We start from the raw sequence: 10,236 nt of genomic DNA on the forward strand, positions 1-10,236 counted from the left end.
TCAAAGCCATATCTTTAAGGTTTTTTGCACGTTTAACTCCTTTACATTGGAAGGGAGATGGTCTGTAATAATAAATGGTCAACCTTAAAAAAAAACACTATAATTCCTGAACTAAATCAAAATGTTTTTTGAAGCTACTTTATTATGTTATATGTCTTTGATGGAACATAAAATGCTCAAGCTTTTCTAATATTTAGACCAGAAGTTATATATATTATTACAAGTTTGTGAAGCGTATAGATTCACTTTCAAAATAAAAAACAATTTCTTTATTAAATAAGGTAATATTTTGATTATTTCCCCCTTTAAAAATATTATTTTCTTCTGATTATGAAAGTAGCCTTATTTAGGAAAGGTTCATTTAGGAAAATACCAAAGTATAGAATAGAAAATAAAAATCACCTATTATTCCACCACCCAGAGATAAGCATATTAACTTTTTTGGGTGTATTTTCTTGTAATCTTTATATACAAGGCAGTTGAGGTTTTGGCCATATTTCAAATTGAGACTGAATTCTAAAGTATCTATTTTTAACACTGAATTGAAATGAAAGTACATTACTGGGTACTTTGATGTCTGTCAGCAATAGGTCTTTTGAGGCTACTCAGGATCTGTACCGTTTCTGGAACACCTATGGGAGGAAAGCAGAGACTATCAATAATATAAATTATACACCAGCACCCGCAGTTCATAGCCGATGTGAAATCTTGCTTTGTTTTTACATTACTAAGTCCACAGATGGTTGTGGGTGGTTTCCATGCGTATGTTTTAAACAGTGGCAAAACCCACACATATAATATTTAAAGGTTCTTACAACTATTTTTATAAAGATGGAACATTGGAATACTTGTTAGGAAAATTGTAGTATTTTTATAACATATTTCATCCAAATATATTAAACAATCCAGATTTATCTTCAAAGACCTGGAAAAAACATGGGTAGGAGTAATCTAAAGTATGCATAAATCTAGTGGACATCATTATCTATGCAAAAACCTTAAAAAAAAAAAAATACTGTGCGCTTGCCGTCTTTGTTCTCATTTTCCCCTGAAGATGTAGATTCCTTAGAGATTCTGAAGGCTGATTTTTTTACTCTTTAAAAATATTTATTCTCTCATAAATTTCCCAGGGAGCCTATAATCCATAAAATATGCATTTTCACATGACTTGTGGTCACAGTATTAAAGTTGGTCTTCTGATGCCATTGACAACTACTTGATTTCAGTAGACCATTCCAAGGGCATTAAAGGCTCTGGGCAACCCCACCCATTCAGCACACCATATTCCAGCCCCTGAGTCAATCGTATGAGTAGAAGCACATGGAACCAGAGTGGAAGTCCATGGTGCAGTGTTTGTGCAACCCTCTCTCATGAATCATTCAGGGCCTTAAGGGTTAATAGCAACTAACACTGCATAGGAGAGAGGTGAAAATATGTTTAAGAGCAATTCAGCTTCCCCTCCCCACCCCCCAATTATCTATTTATTTTTTTACCTTGGTAGTAATACATACTCAATCCACAGTCCACACTCAAAGGCCTAGACAGAGTATTCACGGGTATAATATACTAAAAGGTGGAACCCCCTTTTCTCCTTTCCTTTCCCTCACTCTCTGCAGTATACGTACATAAACAATAGGGCTAGAAAGCCTGCCAATGAACATATAAGACAACATTAGCATCTGTAATTGCTCATACACAGTGAGGAGAGAGTAGAGAGATGGTAGGAGAAGAATATTCACAAGCCCAACAGGCCCAGGTATAAGGTAGGCTCTGGGCAGTTCTCAAAAATGGACAGGGCAGAAGAAGGTAAGAGGTCACAAAATGGTGGCCTATAGGCCACATTGGCTCTGGATGTGTCTCTCCTACACAGAACTTTGAAAAGAATTTAAATGTGTTGCTAATATATAAAATACAGATTTCTCACTTTTCTCAAGAAATTGAAAGTATGGAAATCCTGGGGGAGCCCACTTCCTCCTTTGGCTGGTTGGAGCCAGTAGAAGCCAACCCATCATGGTACATACCTAAGAGAAAAGGAGGCCTTTTCACCAATAATTTTCAGGTAGAAAACCATCAAGTTTGTTGTTTAATTAGACTCAAAGCAGGGCCTGGAGTAGAAGTTTCTGCTTTGGGATCCCTACCATTCAGGGGTGATATTCAAAGTAATGTAACAGCTAGTAAATCCTGGGCACTGACCAGCCAGAGCTAGCTTGAGCATGTCTTGGAAGTCCCACCCTCCCCCACCCCCTGCCATGGCAGGTGTCTGTTTAGTGGCTGAAACATGGAACTCTCCTGGGAGGAGGGCCAGAGGTGGCCCTGGGGGGATTGGGGCAGCAGCTTATTTACTAAGAGTTTTGGCCATACTGGTGCTGTTCTTCAGCTCTGGTGGCCCTCCGCAGGCCCCAAGTGAAGTACCCACACACACCCCACTCACCTGGGTACGGGGGGAGTAGTGCCTCTGAGAGGAGTCTCAACAGCCTTTGGAAACATGTGGCTTCCTTTCCACTTTGACATTTGGCAGGTTGGGTGGCTGTGATTGAAATCTGTGCTGCTCCTGAAACCTAGGATTTGCTGTCATCAATCACATGGGGGTGATTTATTGTGATTTCCAACATCTCCATTCCTGACATTTAAAATATCATCACCAAGGGGGTGCCTGGGTGGCTCAGTCAGTTAAGCAGCTGCCTTCGGCTCAGGTCATGATCCCAAGGTCCTGGGATCGAGCCCCGCATCGGGCTCCCCGCTCAGCGGGAAGCCTGCTTCTCCCTCTCCCACTCCCCCTACTTGTGTTCCCTCTCTCCTGTCTCTCTCTCTGTCAGATAAATAAATAAAATCTTAAAAAATATATATATATATATCATCACCAGGCTGAATTTTCTTGTCAACCCAATGCAACAACTGACCTTTTTTTTTTTTCTTTTTTTAAATTAATAGGCAGAACCTTAGAGAAGACAAGTGGAAGATAACGGAGATGTATTTTGGAGTGCTCCCTGGTACTCAGCACACACCTGCTTACCTAATACGTCACTGTGACTAAAGCCACGTGCATCATCAATAACTTTGCTTGCCATGGAAAAGGTGTTTTTGGAAGACATGGGTATAATGGGATTGCATGATTGCTTTAAACCAAATCAGGACTGTGGTGGTTTTTTTCTTATTTTCAGAATTGCCTGCAGTTGCCTCATTCACCTGGAGGTACTCTAACCTGTTATAGGTGTGCTTCCTTAATGACTGAAAGATAAATGGGTAGCACCATTGGAGAGAAAATGCTGAATCTGCCCTAGGTTGTAGCTGATGGCAGTATTGCTCAGACCTGCCTCTCTTTAAGTGGCCTGGATTGTATCCTTGAAATTAGTTTGCCAGACTATTAGAATCTTTTGATCAGACAGAAAAAAAGCAATGCTGGTTGACAAAGGGCTCAAGATTTTTGCTGCAAAAGTCGCAGCCATCACTATTCCAGTGCTTTGTAATAGCACCTATAGAAAAAGATGTTCTAGCCTCCTTTGGTAATGGACACTCTTATTTCCATAAATCCTCCAAACTCCTCCAGATGTTTCTAAAAATCACTGTCACAACAATGTGTGATCAGGACCAAGTTACAGGGATAAAAATAGTTGGTATTTTGGAAAATAAAGGGTTCTGCATCTCTTGCAAGGGAAAAGTTTCATTTAAATGTAAAAGACAGCGTAAAAGGTATGTTTTAGGAGGTGTACTAATTAGACAGTAAATTTAGAGGGAAATGATCTGACTCCTATCTGAAGGGATTTTCAGCTCTAGCAACTTATTTATGCACAAGTAACATATTTTTAAATGCAGCTTCCCTAACTAACAGCTGCTTATTCTATTTTGTGAATGGATTATATATATATATTTTTTTTTGAGAAAGGAAGATCTTGGTTAGATATATTTTATGAGCCCTTGATGAGGCATATGAAAAGATACTAATATTGGGGTACAATTTTCATTTTTTTCCTCGGTTGCTTTTCACCGGACCTCTAATGGCTTGCTCTTATTTCTGGCCAATGTACAGTCCCAGCTTTTTCAGAATACTGCAGATACATGTTCCCATTCTATACATGGATACCAGTGAGCTTTCAGAGCAGTGTATATGAGAGAGGGGCTGTCAGAGAATAGCTCTGAATTGTACTTGGCATGCAGAATCTCTACTCCCTTTGGAGCGGATGCTGAACATGTCGACTTCCTTCAGACAGAGGCTGCTTTTCTCCATCCTTGTCCCTTCTTATGGTCTTTAGAGTTTTTAGTTGCCATACATAAACAGTCTTGAATAGGATAAATTCTTAGAGGTTTGCCTAAAATATTCTGCTTTTCTCAGCATCCTGATGCTGGACCTGTCATTCAGATGCTGAGCAGGATGTAAGAAATTGAAAGGACATAAGAATGAAAGTCCTGTCCCCTGTGTTCCCTCACCCTCAACTAAGTAAATGCGGACCACTCTGAAGGACTTGTTGAATGCGGACACTGAAATCCCAGCCTGAGATTTGCAGCCCAGGACTACAACCAGAAGAAGAACATGCCACAGATTTCAACTTGACTGGAACCAATACATGATCCACAATTTTCTCTCCAAGGAAAGCTGTTGTGAAATCATGGGTATTACTGCTTAGTTGGCATTAAATAAGATCCAGGTCAAATTCCATTTGAGAAATCCCAGGGACTATCCAGGAATCTTTTATTTTGAACTGGATATTGTGTTTGAGTAAATGTGTCTTCTGATAAGACTTAGAATTTCATTTGCAGATACAACAATTTTAAAAATTTAATGCTACAGTGATCTAACTTACATTTAATCTACTCTTGCCAATGAGCACCAAGAACCAACTTGGTAAGATTGAGGCCTTGCAAGTTAAATTCTGGGGTTGGGGGATCAACATGATACTTGCTAGACAAAGCTAGCTATTCAGATTTGTTCATCTTAAAGCTTTTGCATTACTGTGGTTATTGTAGGACCAGAATGGTTTCCTAAACAGACTAGATGGATGATATTGCTAAATGGCTACCAGTCACACATCGTCTTCCCCTCACCTCATCATCATCATTATTATTATTATTATTATTATTATTTTAAAATCAGCGTAGAAATAGGAGAGACCAGCCCTGGCTGAGACTGTACTTGTTATGAGTGAAGTAGAAGCACACTGTGTGGCATTTGCTGCAATACCCAGGCTCTGCAGAGTCCTGACGTATTGCCCTCTGGGACCACATTGTGTTCAGAGAATACTGTCTCTTTCCTTGTACTGTTTTACCCGCTAAACTCCAAACATGTAATGATTTCCTGTTCCTTTCTTTAACTAGCTGCCTTTAGATTTGAATATTCACAGTCTTAAAAACCTAGGAAAGAACTAGGTGGGAGTTACAGACGTAGATGTAATACCAAAGGCATTTCAAGACAGAATTTTTATCTCCTGTGGTAGGCTTATTGGGACAAAGGAAATGTGCTGCTAAAAATAAAATTATGCCAGTTTAAAATTAGATAAAATACAGAGTGCCATCCTTCTAGGTATATGCAGACCAAAAGAAAATTTAGTTGGGGAAATACTTAATTTTTCCAAATTCTGGTGTTCTATTAAAGTCAAAGAGGAGAAAAGGAAGATTTTTTTCTCTCTCAGACTCTAATATATTTTAGATTTGTTTCTGTTTTATAGATTCCTCCAGACACCTAGCTGTTTTTGTATTACATGAATTTAAAAATGAACTAAATTTATTTTTGTCTTCTGTTATTGAAAGGTACCAAAGCCTCTTTCTATTGTTTGTTTGTTTTTTTTAATTTGGTTTTGCTTTTTCTAGAAATACTTTCCATTTAACAGCATTTCTTAAGTGTCAGGGCCCACTCTGATGTGCATAATTGTTTTTAGATTTCAGTGTGTATGCGTTTGTTTCTAAAGGCACTGGTGCAATCTCAGATTTTATATTCAGCATTAAAGAGAAATAAATTCCAGAAAACACATATTCTGAAAATGGAGTGTTTGTTCCCTACCATTTCTTATATCTTTTCTAATTTTAGTTCTGTGTTTGGTTGAAACCTTCCTGTTTAGTTGGGATGTTATACTTCTACTCCCACTCATGAATCTCATACCTGAATGCTGCAGATTAGTTGTAAAAATGCGGACGGATCATTTGCCCATTTGAGGAGACAAACATGTATGTGGTCCTGTGTACATGTGTGTTGGGAGGTGATCACAGAATGCTCTCAGGCAGTGACCAGGGCCAAGGAAGCATTAAATCTCTTGTTCCCTTGGTTGGTTCCAATAGATGATTGTGGTTTCCTGAGTACACTGAAGCCACGGACTGGTGGATTTGTTCCCTTAATTGGGTGCAAAAACCCAAGTACAGTGTAGCTGCCACCCTTAGATAGCAGGGCCCCCCTTGAGGCAGCCCTCTCTGAAAGCAGAAGACACTTCTGAAGGCAGAGTCGGAGGCTGATCTCATCACTGAACTATTTGAGACCTTAAACAGCAAGACCGAAGGAGGGTAAAGGAGGAGATAAAAGAGAACAGGCTGTAAGTTTGAAGGAAATGTGCTAAATTGTGAAACCAAATAAGCCAGGTAATCACTGCCCACTTATACCCCAGATTTTCAGTTTTCCTAGTTCTTCTAGAAATGCAGGTCAGGTTGGTTTGGTCATCCTTTCAATCAGCATGTGTTGAGCTCCTGGAATGTAATGGGTACTGTCTGAGCAGGACAGCAGTCTCTATCCTGAAGAAGGAGAAAAACGGAATCAAGGGCAGCAGTTACTGCCAAGTGATGAATGATTGAGGTCAGTTCGTAGTGCTCCGTTCGTCATCTGGAGAGACGTTATGTGTAATCTTTGTTTGTTACAACCCTTCCAGGCTTTAAAATTATTTCATGCAATGGAATATATACGCATACATCTATACACACACACACTAAAATATAAAGAGTAATAAACCCCTGTGTGCCTGCCACCAGCTCATTGCCTTTTCTCTGAGGCACTGAGTGCTCTTCTAGGGCCCTATCCCATCCCTGTTTGAGAGTGGGAGCCCCTCTCATGAACTCTGTGGATCATAGCCTTTCTCTCCTTTATCATTTTACCTCCTTTATCATATGTACTTTAAATAATAATAATAATGGCATTAAACTGTATTCTTCTATCACTTTATGTTCATTGCAGTTGGGCATTATCATTTTGTAACAAGTGTCCTGGTTTATTTTCACGGCTAAGTACTACTTCATTGTATGACTGTATCACAGTTTTTCCCTTCTCCGGTCACTGGATATTGAACTGCATCTTTCTTTGAAATAGAAAAAGGCAGTGTTGCTATGAACATTCTTTTATATGACTTCTGGTGCACATAACCAAGACTGGATGTATACCTTGAATAGAATTGCTGTGTCGAACAATAAAGCACCTTATCAACTCTTAACAGATAAGGCCAAATTGTTTTCCAAAGTCATGGTACCAGCTTACACTTTCACTGGTATCCTAGAATTTTCAGTACTCTAGATCCTCGCCAACGTTCGGGATCATCAGAATCAAATTTTTGCCAAGCCGAAAAATGTAAAATGGTATCTCATTGTGGTTTCATTTTGCACATATTTGATTACTAATAAATTGAACATGTTTTATTATGGTAATTCCTAAGTAGGAATTCGGAAATTCTTCGTGTCTCTTACCTTTTTTTCTATTGTGTTTTGTTTTTTAATTATTAATTTTTAAAGTTCTTAATACTTAACCTTTTATCGGTTAACGCTTATTTAACTATTAAAGAGAAACTATATTTAGAGTAGAAAAATCTTCTGAAGCAATTTCCAGAAGTATGAAAAGCATGTGAAACTTTCTTCTATTTGGAGAAAATAAAGTTAAATGCATATATTGTGTGTTCTTATTGTGTGCTAATTTTCAACTTGTCAGCATATTGTCCCAGAGAAGATGTACTTTGGAAACCCCTCTGCTCTAGCAGGGTTCTTTCTTTGAAGCTATCTTAAGGCCCATCAATTCTAGTTATTTGGTAGGAGATGGTCACATTAGGTTTTCTGCTATAAAATTTTATCGAAAGGAAATCTTTATATAGACTGCATATTTATATATGCACATTTCCTTAGCTTACCAACATGTCATAGACTTACACTAGGACAAAATGATGTTACACTGAAAAGGACATCAAAAAAGTTCACTTAAGTCATAGGAGATCATTTTGAACCTATACTCGTAATTAAATAATCCTTAAGCTGAATGAGCTAGATCTGTAGTCTGCAAATATAACCCAGTGTGCTGTGCCGATAGCGTGTTTTCATGTGTGTGAACTGATTGGTGGGTATAAGAATGAGAAACTACAGTGCAATCTTACCTTCTGAGGCTCCTGCTGCCCAGGAACAGCATTTTTAATAGACTAAGGATCTGGCATACTAGAAGACTTACTATGAAAAAAAGAATGTAAAATATCTTATTAATAATTTTTGTATTGATTGCATTTTTTAATGATAATATTTTGGATATATTGGGTTAAATTAAATAGTAAAACAAATTTCACCTTTTTTTTTTTAATATGGCCAGTGTAAAATGTTAAATTACATGTATGGCTTTTGTTATAGTTCTCTTGGATGGTACCATTCTGTACCTAGTTCTCTTGGACAGTACTATTCTGTACCATCTTCTTTACCTGAATTTAACAATAGAATTTACAAAACCTTTAAAAGGTTTTGGGGGTTTTGGCAAAATGCTCCTTCTTTCATTTGTAAAATGAAAGAAAATGTGAACATCTTTTGGAATATAATTTTCTAATACTACTGCCAAGAGAACTGTTTTTCTCATTTTGCTTTTTTGTCCTAGCTTGAAGCACTTTTGTAGTGAAGAGGGAGGTTCTTTTTTTTCCTGGGATAAAAATAGTAATCTGTGTGTGTTGTAATATGGGGCATCTCTCTGTGTATCCAACCTCTTGTTCCTTTATTGCCTTACAAAGTTGATGTCTCCTGCTGAATTGGTCCACATCTGTGAACAGAGTCATGGTGGGTTGTGTGTGTGTGTGTGTTTTCTTTTTTTTTTTAAAGAGGAAATTTAATGAACCATACAGATGAATCTATAATCTGCAAAACAGTGATGAATATCAACAGGATTTTATCCTAGATTTCCTAAAATGTTAATTGTCTGTATCTGTAAAACTCATTTGAGCTCATAAGAATATACAGATAATCTACTTTTTGAACATTTCTTTCTGGTCTCATTGCCAAAGATTAAAACAGAATGTGAGTATTAAGGAAAAGTATCTTCCCTTTTTTGCCCAGGGTTTTAAACCATTTTCTTGTTGCTACTCTCAGCAAAATAGTTTTGGGGGGAGAACCCCTTTTGTCATTAAAATAATTGATGGTGACAGTAGTTGTTAAGTAGGAGAATGGGTTTTGTTTTGTTTTTTTAAAGATTTTATTTATTTACTTGTCAGAGAGTGAGCACAAGCAGGGGGAGCGGCAGGCAGAGGGAGAAGCAGGCTCCCCGATGCGGGACTCGATCCCAGGACCCTGGGATCATGACCTGAGCTGAAGGCAGACGCTTAACCGACAAACAGCACCCTGGGTTTTGGGGGGGTTTTGTGTGTTTTTTTTATTATTTTGTTTGGGACCCTTCCCTTCCCAATGAGAGTGATTGTATTATAGCCCTTGTAAGTCAACAGATGCCAACTATCTGTGTTTCACGTAGCTGTTTTCATGTTGCTTTGGGGCTCATTATTTGTCATTCTCATGAACTACCGTACATATATAGGATTTATCCTTCAAAGACAGATGGAATGACCCCATGGAATCTGAGATAAATTATAGGCGAACATTTCTCATGTTAATTTGATTTAGCTTATTGATATTATTATCCCAATCTGTTAAATTGGGTAGTATTTTTCTTCATATCAATCGATTTCATGCCACATACTAATAACATCACTAGGTTGAAATACACATTCTGGGCTCTGGATTCAAAGCCAGATGGAAAGATGACTCTGAGATCAATAGGTGGGGCAAAAAGACCAGTAATTCGGCTTTGACTCTGTTATCCTAGACCAAACCTACCCTCTTCTCTCTCCCCACCTGTCTTTAGTGGTAAACCACTCTTAAACAATCTGCTCCTAGCCACATCCTAACCAGCTAGTACGGGTAGCAGAAGGGATGACAACAGTGATATTTTTACCCCCCAGATTGGCAGGCAGAAGGAATGCCTCCAGCTGCAGCTTCCCTCGATTTTACATGCCTAGTAAGTACTTATCATTGCACCATCAC

The 10,236-nt window shown here is 38.3% G+C and overlaps 1 long non-coding RNA gene across 1 annotated transcript; it reads left to right on the forward strand.

Annotated features, from left to right (window-relative positions):
* Positions 1-373: 373 nt before the first annotated feature.
* Positions 374-7,847, forward strand: LOC145723044 (uncharacterized). The gene is made up of 2 exons (XR_014147770.1): positions 374-2,059; positions 2,932-7,847. It is a non-coding gene; the product is annotated as an uncharacterized LOC145723044 (long non-coding RNA).
* The last annotated feature ends 2,389 nt before the right edge of the window (positions 7,848-10,236 follow it).

The sequence above is a fragment of the Leptonychotes weddellii genome, chromosome 8, assembly GCF_054177405.1.
Source record: "Leptonychotes weddellii isolate Sample4059 chromosome 8, ASM5417740v2, whole genome shotgun sequence".
NCBI lineage: Eukaryota > Metazoa > Chordata > Mammalia > Carnivora > Phocidae > Leptonychotes > Leptonychotes weddellii.